The sequence below is a fragment of the Myotis daubentonii genome, chromosome 3, assembly GCF_963259705.1.
Source record: "Myotis daubentonii chromosome 3, mMyoDau2.1, whole genome shotgun sequence".
NCBI classification, from domain to species: Eukaryota; Metazoa; Chordata; class Mammalia; order Chiroptera; family Vespertilionidae; genus Myotis; species Myotis daubentonii.
The window spans coordinates 134,900,189-134,917,632 of record NC_081842.1 but is presented as its reverse complement, the minus strand read 5'-3'; positions in this window follow the sequence as shown (position 1 = coordinate 134,917,632).

Below are 17,444 nucleotides of genomic sequence, written 5' to 3'. Positions count from 1 at the left end.
ATCTGATATGCAGGATGTATTTTCATTGTTACAAATTGAACATAATTAAAGCATAGTGATTAATCACAAAACAATATGTAATTATATATGTGTTTTCTGATGGTCTTAGGTGACCCCTGTGAAAGGGTCGTTCAACCCCCAAAGGGTTGAGAACCAATGGTCTAGAGGATTTATCTAGTGTTCTCAATGGGGTATTAAAGTCTCCTACTATTATTGTATTGCTGTCAATCTCTCCCCTGATATCTTCTGGAAGCTTTTTTAATGTATTTGGGTGCTTCTGCAATGGGCGCATATATGTTTACCAGAGTAATATCCTCTTGCATTGCTGGCTTGGTAGTGATAAACTCCTTTAGCATTTTTAGTATTTTTTTTGTCTGCGAAGCTCCTGATTTCCCCTTCAATTTTGATTGATAGTCTTGCTGGATAGAGTATTCTTGGATTCAGTCCTTTGCTTTACATCACTTTGTATACTTCATTCCATCCCCTTCTAGCTTGGTGTGTTTCTGTTGAGAAATCATTTGATAATCTGATGGTGGATCCTTTGTAGGTAACTCTCTGTCTCTCTCTTGCAGCCTTTAAGATTCTCTCTGTCATTAACATTTGCCATTGTAATTACGATGTGTCTTGGTGTGGGTCTTTTTGGGTTCATCTTGCTTGGGACTCTCTACTTGTGTGACATTTTCTTCCCCATATCAGGGAAGTTTTCTGTCATTTTTTCTTCAAATAGATTCTCTAATCCTTGCTGCTTTTCTTGTCCTCTGGCACCCCTATTATACCTATGTTACTTCGTTTTGTGTTGTCCCAAAGCTCCCTTAGGCTCTCTTCCTGCTTTTTAATTTTTTTTCTCCAGTTGGTGTTCAGATTGGGCTTGTTTCTCTACCTTATCTTCTAACTCACCAATTTGGTCCTCCGCTTCTTCTAGTCTACTGTTGAAACCTTCCATAGCATTTTTGATTGTAGCTATATCACTTTTGATTTCTTCCTGATTTTTGCATAAGTTGTAAATTTTCTCTTCCATCTGGTTTATGAACTGTATGACCATTATTCTGAATTCTTTTTGTCATATTGCATGCCTCAGTTTCAGTTATTTAGTTTCTTGGCAATTTCTCTTTTTCTTTCCTCTGGGGATTGTTTCGTTGTCTCCCCATTCTGTCACCAGAAGGTCCAAACGCCGAGTTGCGGGGGCCTGAGCTGTGTGCAGTGGGAGCATCGCGCCACCCAAGTGTCACTGAAGAGCTCCAACACCGAGACCTGAGACGTGTGGCTGCTGTGGGTTGGTGGGAGCCACGCGCATGCTGAGAATCGGAGTCACCAGCGCTCAGTGTAGCCTTGTGCGTGCACCTAGAATCAGGAACCCTGCATGCGCCATGCTGAAAAAAAGTCCTTCCTGGCATATGCTGAAAATCAGAGTCCTCTAGCAAGTGCCAAGAGTCAGAGACCCCATGTGCTCACGCTGAGAATCGAGTATTGGAGTCTCTGCTGCTTGGTGCAGCCTCACACCATGAATAAGAGTCCCTTTGTGTGCTTGCGCTGAGAACTGGAGTCACAGAGATCCTATGCACGCAAGATGAGAAACAGAGTCCTCCCCGTGTGAGAGCCGAGAGTCAAGTCACTGGTGCTCAGTTCTGCCTCTTGCATGGAGAATCAGGGTCTCTGGTCTGCTTCAGGAGGCTGGGTTGCACAGCTGCCCTGTGTTGGTGAGAGGCCCACTCTTGTGCCAGGGGAAACAGACACCTTTGTGCACGTGCCCAGAGTCAAAGTTAAGTCACACAACCGCCCTGTATTGGCAGGAAGCCTGCTCGTGTGGAGTGGGTCTGGCAGGTCCTATGCCACCGAAGTGGGCCGGTGGGGAGGGGGATGGACTCCGTGACTCACAGTAATCTGCAGCCGGGATGTCTGGAGTCTTGGTGTCTGTGGGTCTGCAGGTCTTTGTCCCAAGTGGTTATAGAGTCCTGGCTTGCGTCTGAAACTAGATTGGGTGGTGGTGAGCTAGGGTCCTAGTCATAAGCAGTCCTGTAGTTCAAGATGGCGTGGTCTTTGTGCCCGCGCTGGCCGCCCTGGAGTGTTCGCGGTGGCAGCGGGGTTTTGTAGTTCAAGACTGCCCAGCCTGGCAGCCCTCCCCCTGCAAGACCCGCAGGATCTAACTGTCCCTAGCTCGCTCACACACACACACACCCCACACATCTACACACTCCTCTATCGCTCCCTCACTGTCTCACACATTCTCCCTCCCTGCCTTCTTGTTGGTGCCATCTTCTCTCTCTATTTCTGACTTTTTTCAACTTCTGCTTTTAAAGGGCTCCTGTGACTAGGTCAGTACTACCTGGATAATCTTCCTTTGTAAAGTCAATTGTGCCATAAAAAATAACTCATCACAGCAGTAAAATCCATCATTTTCACAATTCCAGGAATTACATGGAATGCACACATTGGGGAGGGACTGAGAAATTTGGGGAACCATTTTAGAATTCTGTCTGCCACAGCACCCCATGTGATGTGATTTGTTTCATCCATAGGATACTTTCAGCTGTTGTTTATTTATTAGCCTGGTCTGCATTATACTAAATGATTATGTTAGTGTATGTGTATGTATTATTGTTATACACATTATATATATACTAGAGGCCCAGTGCATGAATTCATGCACTGGTGGGGTCCAGTTGGCCTGCCCTGATGGGAGCCGATTGGGGGCAGGGCCGGCTAGAGTGAGGGGGTGCAGTTGTTCCGGTCATTCCAGTCATTCTGCCATTTGGTTGCTGGGCTTTTATTATATAGGATATAAAATCAGTAGGTCAGTAGTAACTCACTTTGGCATTTTGAATTTGTGTTTCACCCCTGAATCCCAGCTGTCACAGAATGTATCTGCTCCTTTTTCTGGGGTGGTGGAGGTGATCTAGGCCAGGGCATTAGCCAAATAAGCCAAAGTCAGGGCCTGGGTTTTGAGAGCTGGAAATGGAGAAGGACATACAGCATAAGGCAGCCAGGAGTTAAAGAGATGAATCCAACCAGGAAACCAGACTCCAAGTGCCAATTTCAAAATTACAGAAAAGGACCAAATTTGAGATACAAACAAAGGGCAGGAGCTTGGTGGCATGGGAAGAAAAATAGTTTAGAAGCTAAACACAGACAGGGCCATAGATGATTACTTCAAATGTCACTGAGGTGTCTATCTGGGGGAGTCAGAGTGGCAACATATGTGCCCTTTGTCTTCTCTTGGAATAAAAGGTCACCTGTGGAACATTCAATGAATACATTAGCAAAGAAACATTTGAAGTTACCAAGGGACAAGTTCCACAACATTTACTTCTGTCTGCTCTGGCCCTGTGAAGGCAGCCATCCCTTTGTAGTGCCACAGGGAGCATGTCAAGGTACAGACGGCCCATTTCTGCATGCTGTTACTGCCCTTCACCACAGCTGAACTAGCCAAAACCCTATGTAAAAACAGCCTTTCTTCTGCACTCAGTTTCATCTGCTATGATCTACTCTGGCAAGTCTCTCCTCTCTTTCATCATCATTTCCCTTTCTTCTGTTATTCCTCTTGTCTAGTAAAAGCCTTCTCTTGGCCTCCCCTCCTATGTACACCTCCATTTGTTTGTTCCCCTTTGCAGCAAAACTCTCTGAGTTATTTTTAGTCACTGTCTTCTACTCCTCTCCTCCATTTCCTTCTCTAACTCATCCAACCCACACTTCCTCTGAAATTCCTCTTGTCAAGGTCACCAAGAGTCTCCACATTGATAAATATAATGGGCAGTTCTTGGACCCCATTTGTCTTGATGTCTGAGCAGTATTTGACACTGTGGTTCATTGCATCTTCATATACTTCCCCCTCCAGGACGCCACACTCTTGTTTCTAATCTCTACACTCCTGATTGTTCCCTTTTCTTTTCCATTGCTGGTTCCCTCTCTTCTCCAGACCTCTTCTTGTTAGGGTGACCCAGAGCTCAGCCCTTGGCTGTGTTCTCTAGTCATACTCACACCCTTGTTGATCTCATCGGGCTTCATGGCTTCACTCTCTACATGCTGATGGCTCCCACAGGCATATTTCCAGAGATTTGTTATGACAAATGCCTACGTGACATCACTACTTGGATGTCTAATAAAGACTTTGAAATCAACATGTCCAAGAATGAACTGATCTTTGCCATAAAACCTGCTTTCCCTCAGTCTTCCCTATTTTAGTTGATGATATATTTCATTTCTTCTTTCACTCCTCACATCTGGTTGTTCAGAAAATATTTTTGGCTCTTTCAAAATGACCAAAATCCAAAACACTGACAACACCAAATGCTGGCAAGGATGTGAAGCAACAGGAACTGTCATTTATTGCTGGTGGGAATGCAAAATGGTACAGCCATTTTGAAAGACAGTTTGGCAGTTTCTTATAAAACTAAATAAATTACTACCATATGATCCAGCAATCATGTTCCTTGGTATTTACATAAGGGGGTTGAAAACTTATGTCTACACAATAGCCTGAATATGGGAATTTTTAGCAGTTTTATTCATAATTGTCTAAACTTCATAGTAACCAAGGTGTCTTTCAGTAGGTGAATGGGTAAACTGTGATTTAGCCAGACAATGGAATATTATTCAATGTGAAAAAAATGAGATATTAAGCCATTAAAAGATATGGTGGAATAGTAACTGCTTATTACCAAGTAAAAGAAGCCAATCTGAAAAGGCTACATACTGTATGATTCCAACTATATGACATTCTGAAAAAGGCAAAATTTTGAAAAAAGTAAAATGTTCAGTGGTGCCAGGATTATAGGGAGGAAATAATAAATATGTGGAACATAGAAGACTTTTAGGGCAGTGAAACTATTTTGTATGATACTATAGTGGTAGATATATGTCATTATACATTTGTACAAACTGACAGAATGTACAACAATCAGAGTGAACCCTAATGTAAACTATGAACTTTGGGTGATAATGATGTATAAATGTAGTTTCATCGTTTATAAAAAATGTATCTCTGGTAGGGGATGGTGATACTGGATGGGAGAGGTTTTGTGCATATGGGGCAGCACTGGATATGTGGGAAATCTCTCAGCTTTCTGGTCAATTTTGTTATGAACTTAAAACTCTTCTTAAAGAAACACTCCATTAAATAAATATGGTATATTAAAAAAAAATGTTTCCTGGGATTCGACAAGATGGCGGCAATATAGGCAGACGCTTCCCAGGTCTTGTCCCGGAGCAGATGGAGTAAGCAGCTGAAACTAATAACACCCACCCGGAATTGGCAAAATTACTCAGCTAGTGAGCCGGTTTGCAGCCGGGAAGGGCAGAGCTCCCCTGGAAAGCAGATCCAAGCAACAGCAGCCTCCTGATCACCACACCTTCTGAGGATCAGCAGCTGTACGTGAAGCCTCCCCCCACCAGCCAGAAGAGCCACCAAAGCTGTGAACAGCACCCACCAGAGGAGCTGCTGCCAACTGAGGAGCAGCTGCTACCACAACTGCCAGAGGAGCAACCACAGCCCAAGGAGCCACTGCCACCCAGGGAGCAGCCACTGAACAACTCAATGTCTAGATATGTCAGTGAGATCAAACATGGGTAGACACAGAAACCCCCAAAGGAAAGAAAAGGAGGCCTCACCAGAAAAGCAGCTAAGTGAAACCGAGGCATGCAGCATGACAGAAAAAGAATTCAGAATAAGGGTCCTAGAGTGCATAAACCGGATGGAGGAAAAAATAAACAACATATACAAGAAGCAAGAAGAAACAGATGAAAAAATCAACTACTTATGCAAGAAGCAAGAAGAAACAGATGAAAAAGTCAACAACTTAAGTAAGACCCAAGAAGAAATGAAAAGTGATATAGCTGCAATAAAAAACACCATTGAAAGTATCAACAGTAGACTAGGAGAAGCGGAGGACAGAATTAGTGAATTAGAAGACAAGGAAGCAAAACACACCCAAACTGTACTGCACTTGGAGAAAAAAATTAAAAGACAGGAGGAGAGCCTAAGGGAGCTTTGGGACAACATGAAACGAAACAACATACGAATAATAGGGTTGCCAGAACAACAGAAAGAGGAACAAGGATTAGAAAACCTATTCGAAGAAATAATATCAGAAAACTTCCCTGAGGTGGGGAAGAAAAAAGTCACACAAGCACAGAGAGTCCCAAACAAGGCAAACCCGAAAAGACCCACACCAAGACACATCATAATTACCATGGCAAATGTTCAGGACAAAGAGAGAATCTTACAGGCTGCAAGAGAGAGACAGAAAGTTACATACAAGGGATCTCCCATTACATTATCAAATGATTTCTCAACAGAAACACATCAGGCCAGAAAAGAATGGATGGAAATTTACAAAGTGATGCAAAGCAAAGGACTGAATCCAAGAATACTCTATCCAGCCAGGCTATCATTCAAAATTGAAGGGGAAATAAGAAGCTTAACAGACAAAAAAAGGCTAAGGGAGTTTATCACCATCAAGCCAGCAATGCAAGAAATGCTAAACGGACTGGTGTAAAAAGAAGAAAAAAAGCTCAGAAAGAAAACAGCCACACACACAAAAAGAAATGGCTACAAACAAATACCTTTCAATAATAATTTTAAACATAAACGGACTAAATGCTCCAACCAAAAGACATCGAGTGGCTGAATGGATAAAAAAACATGACCCATACATTTGCTGTCTACAAGAGACCCACATCATTAGAAAGGACTCACACAGACTGAAAGTGAAGGGATGGAAAAATATCTTTCAGGCAAATGGAAAGGAAAAGAAAGCTGGGGTAGCAATACTTATATCAGACAAAATAGACTTCAAAGTGAAGGCCATAACAAGAGATAAGGAAGGCCACTTCATAATACTAAAGGGATAAATACAACAAGAAGATATAACCCTGGTAAATATATATGCACCCAATGCAGGAGCACACCCAAATACATAAAAAAAACTCCTGGAAGATATCAAAGGAGAGATTGACAACAATACAATCATAGTAGGGGACTTTAATACACCACTGACATCACTGGATAAATCCTCTAGACAAACACTCAGCAAAGAAATAGCAATTCGAAATGACTCACTAGATCAGATGGACTTAATTGACATCTTCAGAACGCTTCACCCCAAAGCCACGGAATATACATTCTACTCAAGTGCTCATAAGACACATTCAAAAATAGACCACATATTGGGTCACAAACAAAGTCTCCCCAAATTCAAGAAGATTGAAATCATACCAAGCATCATCTCAGACCACAATAGCATAATATTAGAAATAAACTACAATAAAAACAACCCAAAATACTCAAACACTTGGAAGCTGAATAGCATGTTATTAAATATTGATTGCGTTACCAATGAGATCAAAGAAGAAATTAAAAACATCCTGGAAACTAATGACAATGAAAACACAACAATCCAAAACCTATGGGACACATTGAAAGCAGTCTTGAGAGGGAAGTTTATAGCTCTACAGGCCTATCTCAAAAAACAAGAAAAAAATGGTAGTAAATCATCTAACTCTACAACTCAAAGAATTAGAAAGAGAGCAACAAGAAAACCTCAAAGTGAGCAGAAGGAAGGAGATAATAAAGATTAGAGCAGAAATAAATGACATAGAGACCCAAAAAACAATACAGAAAATCAAAGAAACCAAGAGCTGGTTCTTTGAAAGGATAAACAAGATTGACAAACCTCTAGCCAGGCTCACCAAGAAGCAAAGAGAGAGGACCCAAATAAACAAAATCAGAAACGATAGAGGCGAAATAACAACAGACCCCACAGAAATACAAATGATTGTTAAAAAATACTATGGACAGCTCTACTCCAACAAACTAGACAACCTGGAGGAAATGGACAAATTCCTAGAAAAATACAACATTCCAACACTCAATCAGGAAGAATCTAAAAATCTCAATAGGCCAATAACTATGGAAGAAATTGAAACAGTAATCAAAAAGCTTCCAGCAAACAAAAGCCCAGAACCAGACGGCTTCACAGGGGAGTTTTACCAAACATTCAAGGAAGAACTAAAACCTATCCTCCTCAGACTACTACAAAAAATTCAAGAGGAAGGAACACTTCCAAGCTCATTCTATGAAGCCAGCATCACCCTAATACCAAAACCAGGTAAAGACAACACAATGAAAGAGAATTATAGGCCAATATCCCTCATGAACATAGATGCCAAAATCCTCAACAAAATCTTAGCAAATCGGATCCAGCAGTACATCAGAAAGATCATACACCATGACCAAGTAGCATTTATCCCAGGGATGCAAGGATGGTACAATATCCGCAAATCAATAGACGTGATACATCACATAAACAAACTGAAAGAAAAAAACCACATGGTCATATCAATTGATGCAGAAAAAGCATTTGACAAAATCCAACACCCATTTTTGATAAAAACTCTCAGCAAGGTGGGAATTGAAGGATCATACCTCAACATAATAAAAGCCATATATGACAAACCCACAGCCAACATCATACTCAATGGACAAATCTAACACCACTTCCCCTAAGAACAGGAGCAAGACAGGGATGCCCACTCTCACCACTCCTGTTTGACATAGTACTGGAAGTATTAGCCATTGCAATTAGACAAGAAGAAGAAATAAAAGGCATCCAAATTGGAAAAGAGGAAGTAAAACTGTCCTTATTTGCAGACGACATGATATTATACATACAAAACCCTAGAGACTCCATCAAAAAACTACTAGACTTAATACATGAATTTGGCAATGTAGCAGGATACAAAATTAACCCCAAGAAATCTGAGGCATTTCTACACACCAATTGTGAACTTTCAGAAAGAGAAACTAAAAAAAAAAAATCCCATTTACCATCGCACCAAAAAATTAAGCTACCTAGGAATAAACTTAACTAAAGAGGTAAAAGAGGTAAAAGAGGTAAACTTACACCATACACAAAAATAAACTCAAAATGGATAAAGGACTTAAATATACGATGGGAAACCATACAAATACTGGAAGAATCCAAAGGCAACAAAATCTCAGACATATGCCGAAGGAATTTCTTCACCGATACAGCTCCTAGGGCACTTGAAACTAAAGAGAAAATGAACAAATGGGACTACATCAAAATAAAAAGCTTCTGCAAAGCAAAAGAAACCATCAACAAAACAACAAGAAAACCCACTGCGTGGGCAAACATATTTGCCAATGTCATATCTGATAAGGGCCTAATCTCCAAAATTTATAGGGAACTCATACAACTTAACAAAAGGAAGATAAACAATCCAATCAAAAAATGGGCAAAGGATCTAAATAGACACCTTTCAAAAGAGGGCATTCAGAAAGCCAAGAGACATATGAAAACATGCTCAAAGTCACTAATCATCCGAGAGATGCAAATCAAAACAGCAATGACGTACCATCTCACACCTGTCAGACTGGCTATTATCAACAAATCAACAAACGACAAGTGCTGGAGAGGATGTGGAGAAAAAGGAACACTCGTGCACTGCTGGTGGGAATGCAGACTGGTGCAGCCACTATGGAAGACAGTATGGAGTTTCCTCAAAAAACTAAAAATGGAACTCCCATTTGACCCTGTGATCCCTCTTCTAGGAATATATCCCAAGAAACCAGAAACACCAATTAGAAAGGATATATGCACCCCTATGTTCATAGCAGCACAATTCACCATAGCTAAGATCTGGAAACAGCCTAAGTGCCCATCAGTAGATGAATGGATTAGAAAACTGTGGTACATCTACACGATGGAATACTATGCTGCTGTAAAAAAGAAGGAACTCTTACCATTTGCAATGGCATGGATGGAACAGGAGAGCATTATGCTAAGTGAAATAAGCCAGTCAATGAAGGAAAAAATACCACATGACCTCACTCATTCATGGATAATAAAGACCATTATAAACTTAGGAACAATAATAGATATAGAGGCAGAGCTGCCTCAACAGATTGTCAAACTGCAGCGGGAAGGCCGGAAAGGGTTGGGGGGCAAGAGGGAGTGGGGTAAGAGATCAACCGAAGGACTTGTATGCATGCATATAAGCATAACCAATGGACATAAGACACTGGGGGGTAGGGGAGGTCGGGGGATTGTCAAGGGCGGGGAGAAAAAAAAGGACACATGTGTAATACCATTTGTAATACTTTAAGCAATAAAACTTAAAAAAAATAAAAACAAAAACAAAAACAAAACAAAACAAAAAACCAAAAAAAATGTTTCCTGACATTGCCAAGTGTTCCCTTGTGGGGCACGCATTCCCTTAGTGGAGAATCACTGATTTAGTTATAGACAAGTTGGTAGAGTGATTACAAATTGTGAGGGGGTGTTGAAGGAGACAAGCTCTGGATGTGACTGAAAGTGAAAGGGAGCCAATTTATGTAGGATGGTCAAAGAGAGCTTCTCCGAGGAGAGAACATATAAGCTGAGACTTGAATTCTAGACTAAGTTAGCAATAGAAAGGTCTAGAGAGAAGACAGTCCAGGCGAATGGAAGAACACTTGCAAGGGCTTTGAGACAGGAGAGAGGTTCATATAACTTAGGTGTGAAAGAGGACAGAGTGTAAAATAGTAACAAACAGGGTGGCAGGAGACACGGCCAGAGAGGTATCAGGCTGGGCTTTCACTCACTGTAGAGAACTAGGAATTGAAGCCGAGAGTTATAGCAAGCCCCAGACAGTTTTAAGTAAAATAATGTTTTACTTTAAAAAATGAGGAATATTCAAAGTGATGAATACCAAGAACCTACAACCAAGATTACTTTATCCAGCTTCATTCTCTTGGGGGGTAAAAGGTAGAAAATAAGTAAACTGGAAAGATAAAATGATTGGAAGTTGTGGTAAGTGCTGTAAGGGAACTGAAAAAGAGGCTGAAATGGGTGTGTTTATACAGAGTGGTCAGGGAGGATGTCTTTAATACATTAGAAGAAATCTAGAAAACAGGAAGAGGTTGTCCATGTGAAGGGTTGAGGACACATTCCAGGCAGCAGAATTAGAAAGTCTCCAAGGGAGGAAACAGCTTGTCCCACTGATGGGCCTTGTGGAAATTAAAAACAACCAAAAGAGAATAAGCAAAGACCATTTAGTCATGGGAATCAGCTGCCGTCACTATGTTTCGGCAGGTCCTCAAAGGCTATCAGTTATTAAGAAATCCTGACCCTTTTGATCTGATTATTGAGGGACTATTGCCTGGTTTCCTGGATCAGTTGTTAGATATAGTGGTCTGCTTTATACAAGTATGACTTATATATAGCAGATTGGCTTCCTAGGCTGGTTACTGTACATAATGGGGTGGTTTCCTGGGCTGGTTGCTGCAGGCTGTGGGTCAGAGTTCTATTTTTACATATGGTCTGGCCATTGTCCATACATATATTTAGTCTCTCAATTCAAAAGCACACAAGTATATTGGGGCTCTAAAGTGTCAGGGAGAGGGGCCCCTGATAAGATTGGAAAGGTGGCAGGGCTCAGATCACACAGAGCCTTGTGAACCATGAGTATGGGACTGGTTTCCTTCTGATGGAATGAAGAAGTATTGAAGTAGAGAAGTGAGATGGTTAAATGTATGTTTTGAAAGGAACAATTTTGCTGCTGTATGCTTAATAGATTTGAGAGGGGAACTTCAGAGACCAGTCAGGAAGCTGCTGTAAGAATCCAGGCATAAGATAATGGTGGCTTATTCTAAAGTGAGAGTACCTCTAAGGCATAAGTAATTTGTGGCCAGGAATCATTTCTGAGCTGAAGTTATTGTTTGGATATAACTTATCTATTTGTCTGTCTCCTATAGGGAGTGTTTGAGCTAAACAAAGATTGAAGATTAGATTGACTTGATAGTTATATATTTTATTGTAAATTAATGAGTTGGAATTGTTATGTAGACATAAACCTGTCATGGGCTTATTCAGCATGAGTCAGTTGTTAATTACCATGGGTACATTGGTAAAATTATTTCCAGGCCCAATAAGTGAGGAGCAGACATGGCAGCAACATTGAGTTCCTAATACATCTGGGTAGCCATCTGACTTCCCTAAAGGGCCCTGCATTTATCCTTGTATCATCAATTCTATTTTTAAATCGCACAAATAATAGCTATTCCAATTAATCTTTATTTTAGTAAGTATTTACATCTTTTAAAATATTTCTGGACCTAGTTATGCTGGTTTATTTATCTATTCATTTATTGAACACCTACTGTATGCCAGACAGTAAGCTATGAACTGGGAATATAGAGATGAACAAGATAGATATAGTTCCTGTGCTCTTTGAATTTATATGGTAGGAGGGATATATATACATTAAACAGACATACACTCAAATAAATACATAATTGCACATTCCTGTAAACACCATGAAGAAAAAGATCAGAGACCTATGGTTTCTTCTAGGATTTTTATGGTTTCAAGACTTAAATTTAATTTTTTAATCAATTTTAAATTTTTTCTTGTGTATGGTGTAAGTTGGTGGTCTAGTTTCATTTTTTTGCAAGTATCTGTCCAATTTTCCCAACACCATTTATTGAAGAGACCCTTTTGACTCCATTGTATGCTCTTGCCTCCTTTGTCAAATATTAATTTAGCGCAATGGGTTGGGTTGATTTCTGGGTTCTCTGTTCTATTCCACTAATCTATATACCTAATTTTGTACCAGTACCAGGCTGTTTTGATTATGATGGCTTTGTAGTATAACTTGAAATCTACTATTGTGATTCCTCCAACTTTTTTTTCTTCTTAAAATTGCTTCAGCTATTCAGGGTCTTTTTTGATTCCATATAAGTTTTTGGAGCATTTGTTCTAGGTCTGTGAAATATGCCATTGCTATTTTAATAGGGATTGCATTGAATCTGTAGATTGCTTTGGGTAATATGGACATTTTAATGATGTTGATTCTACCAACCCATGAACACGGTATATTCTTCTACTTGTTTATGTCTTCTTCTATCTCTTTTTTCAAGGTCCTGTAGTTTTATGAGTACAGGTCTTTTGCCTCATTGGGTAAGTTTATTCCTAAGTATTTTAGTTTTTTGTTGCAATGGTAAATGAGATTGTTTGTTTAGTTTCTCTTTCTGAGAATTCATTATTTTTGTATAAAAAAGCTATAGATTTTGGGATGTTGATTTTGTTTCCTACTACATTGCCAAATTCATTTATTTAGTGTTTTTGGTGGAGTCTTTAGGGTTTTCTATGTACAATATGGTGTCCTCTGTGAATAATGAGAGTTTTACTCCTCTGCCGGGAGCCGGTCCATCCTTGCTGTTTCAAGGGACCTGGCATATATGGCATACGGCTCTTAATATGTTTGCTCACCTTCTTGGCGCTGTGTTTTAACCAAAGTCACCTCTCCGAGAAAGGTTGAATCCCCAGGTAGGGATTTTCCCCTGAAGTTAGGGAGGGAATAAAACCCCTCAACTAAGTGCCAGGCGGGTAATTAATCCCTTTAACTACGAACAATCATGCTTAAACTACATAATCTTTTCTCCCTGGAATGGAGATAAGAAACGCCCTAACCTTTGTAATAGAGATTGATAGGATTGAATCAACTGGTATAAATACAGTTGTAACAAGACAGAAACACTCAGAACTTAGAACAGAATCAAGAAGACAGAGCCTACACGGAGCCTAGAGACAGAAGAACTTCGCTGGAGAGAGCATGCCGGAGGATCCTGGAGAGGGACTGGCCTCGGAGCCTAGAGACAGGGCCTAGCGGGAGAACATGGCAAGGGATCCTGGACTGAACCTGACTACAGAGATTGGCAGGAGAACCTGACTGGAACCTGGACACTGAACCTGACTGGAGAGCCTGGACAGAACCTGGCTGGAGAACCTAGCGAGGGAACATGGCTACAGAACCTCGCTGGAGATCCGAAGCAGAACCTCTCTGGAGATCCGGGCTAGAGATCCTGGCTAGGTTGCTGATCAACTGAACACTGTCCCCGTGTCATTCCTTCTTCGCCGACTCCGTCCACACCTTTGGGGACCCCTGGACCCGCTGGGGTTGGACCCCGGCACTCCTCCTTTCCAACTTGAATGCCTTTTATTTTTTTCTTCTTGTCTGATCGCTGTGGCTAGGACTTCCAGTCTTATGTTAAATAGGAGTGGTGAAAGTGGACATCCCTATCTTGTTCCTATTCATAGGGGAAATGCTTTTAGTTTTTGCCCATTGAGTATGATGTTGGCTGTAGATTTGTCATATATAGCCTTTTTCATGTTAAGATATGCTCCCTCTATTCCCACTTTGCTGAGAGTTTTTATCAAAAATGCGTGTTGGATTTTGTCAAATGCTTTTTCAGCATTTATCGATATGATTATGTGATTTTTGTCTTTCAATTGGTTCATCCCTGGAATAAATTTCACTTGCTCATAGTATATGATCTTTTTAATATATATCTGGAGGCGATTTGCTAATATTGTTGAGGATTTTAGCATCCATGCTCATCAGGGATATTGGCTTGTAATTCTCTTTTTTTGTGTGTGTGTATCGTCTTCATCTGGTTTTGGAATTACGATAATGCTGGCCTCATAAAAAGAGTTGGGAAGTGTTCCTTTTTCTTGGATTTTCTGAAATAGTTTGAGGAATATAGGTGTTAGTTCTTCTTTGAATGTTTGGAAACTCCCCTGTAAAGCTGTCTGGATCTGCACTTTAGTTTGGTGGGAGTTTTTTGATTACTGCTTCTATTTTATCAGTTGTTATTGGCCTATACAAGTTTTCTGATTCAGTTTTTGGATATTATATTTTTTCTAGGAATTTGTTTATTTCATCAACATTGTCCAGCTTGTTGGCATATAGTTGTTGATAGTATTTTCTTATAATCCTTTGTATTTCTATGGTGTCAGTGGTTATTTCTCTACTTTCATTTCTGATTTTATTTATTTGGGTTTTCTGTCTTTGTTTCTTGATGATTCTGTCTAATGGTTTATTAATTTTGTTTGTCCTTTAAAAGAACCAGCTCTTGGTTTCATTGATTATTTTTTATTGTTTCTTTAGTCTCTATGCTATTTATTTCTGCTCTAACTTTTATTATTTCCTTCCTTCTACTTACTCTGGGCTTTTCTTGTTGTGCTCTTTCTATTTCTATAAGTTGTATGGTTAAATAGTTTATTGCTGGTTTTTCTTGTTTTTTGAGGTATGCCTGTAGTGCTATGAACTTCCCTTTCAGGACTGCTTTTGCTATGTCCTAGAGATTTGGGTTGTTGTGTGTTCATTTTCATTTGTTTCCAGAAAGTTTTTATTTCTTTCTTGATCTCGTTGGTAACCCATTTTTTGTTTAATAACATGCTATTTAGCTTCCATGTGTTTGAATGTTTTGGGGTGTTTTTACTGTAGTTGATTTCTAATTTTATTCCACTGTGATCGGAGAAGATGCCTGATATGATTTCAATCTTCTTGAACTTGTAGAGACTTGTTTTGTGTCCTAACATGTGGTCTATCTTTGTGAATGATCCATGTGCACTTGAGAAGAATGTATATTCTGCTGCATTGGGGTGAAAGGTTCTATAAATGCCAATTAAATCCATCTGATCCAGTGTGTCCTTTAGAGTTTCTGTTGCCTTGTTAAGTTTTTATCTGGAAGATCTATCCAGTGAAGTTAGAGGGGTGTTAAAGTCCCCTACTGTGACTGTATTGGTGTCGATCTCTCCATTAAAGTCCTCTAGAAGTTGTTTGTTTGTTTGTTTTTTATATTTAGATGCTCCTATATTGGGTGCATATATGTTTACCAAGGTTATATCCTCCTGTTGGATCGATCCCTTTAGTATTATATAGTGACTTTTGTTGTCTCTTGTGATGGCCTTCATTTTAAAGTCTATTTTGTTGGATATGAGTATTGTTACTCCAGCTTTTTTTTTTCTTTTCCATTTGCATGGAAAAATTTTTTCCATCCTTTCAGTCTCATCCTGTATGTGTCTTTTGTTCTGAGATGTGTCTCTTGTAGACAGCATATAGTTGGGTCATGTTTTTGTATCCATTCAGCTACCCTATGCCTTTTGATTGGAGCATTTAATCCATTTACATTCAGGATTATTATTGAGAAGGACTTATTTATATCCATTTTAATTCTGTATGGCTAGGTTTTTCTCTCTGTTTCTCCTTCTCATTACAGCAGTCCCTTTAGCATTTCTTGAAATGCTGGCTTGGTGGTGATGTTCTCCTTTAGCCATTTTTTTTGTCTGGGCAGCTCTTTATTTGACCATCTATTTTGAATGCTAGCTTTGCTGGATATAGTAATCTTGGTCTCAGATCCTCGCTTTCCATTACCTTGAGTACTTCATGTCATTCCCTTCTGGCCTGCAGAGTTTCTGATGAGAAATCAGGTGTCAGCCTTATGGGAGCTCCTTTGTAGGTGACAGTTTTCTTTTCTCTTACTGCCTTTAAGGTTCTCTCTTTGTCTTCAATTTTTGGCATTTTGATTATAATGTGTCTGGGTGTGGGCCTGTTTAGGTTCTTGCTTGGGGTTCTTTGTGTCTCCTGAACTTGTGTGACTTTTTCCTTTATGAGGTTAGGGAAGTTTTCTGCCATTATTTCTTCAAACACCTTCTTTATTCATTTCTCCCTTTCTGCCTCTTCTGGCACACTTGCTATTCTAATATTGTTATGTTTCACGTTGTCCCATAGCTCCCTTAAGCTGTCCTCCCACTTTTAAGTAGTTTTTTTTTTCTTTTTATTTCTCTAATTGAGTGATAGTTTCAACCCTGTCTTCTAATTCAGCAGTTGCCAACCTTTCAGACCTCACGGACCACCGGTTGGTGACCACTGTTTTAATTCACTGATTCAATCCTCAGCTTTCCCTAATCTGCTGTGTATTCCTTCCAATGTGTTCTTTATTTGGGTTATGTCACTCTTTATCTCAGACTGCTCTTTTTTCATAGTTACTTTATCTTTTTTCATGCTGTTGAGCATTTTTACCATCTGTTTCAGATAAATTTCTTATCTTTGCTGCATTTATCTCTTCTACTGGAGAAGTCCCGTGGGCAAACTATGGCCTGCGGGCCGGATCCAACCCGTTTGAAATGAATAAAACTAAAAAAAAAAAAAGACCGTACCCTTTTATGTAATGATGTTTACTTTGAATTTATATTAGTTCACACAAACACTCCATCCATGCTTTTGTTCCGGCCCTCCGGTCTAGTTTAAGAACCCATTGTGGCCCTTGAGTCAAAAAGTTTGCCCATCCCTGCCCTAGTTCTTTCATTTGGGGGTTTTTTCTTTGTCTCCTCATTTTGGCTGTCTGTTTGGGTTTGTGACTTTGTATTAGGTAGATCATCTATACCTCTGAAACTCTAGTGCAGGACAGTGTTAAGGGCTGATTCTGACTAACTGAATCAGGCACAGACTCTAAGCCTCCAGAGACCGCCTCTGCCTACAGACTGATAGGGTTCTGACTTGAATTGCTCCCCAGGTGTGGCTACAGTTTTTTTCAACAGGGTGGGGCAGTTGCTTCTGCCTGGAGACTAATTGTTATTTTTAGTCTCTCAAGTGTTTAATCT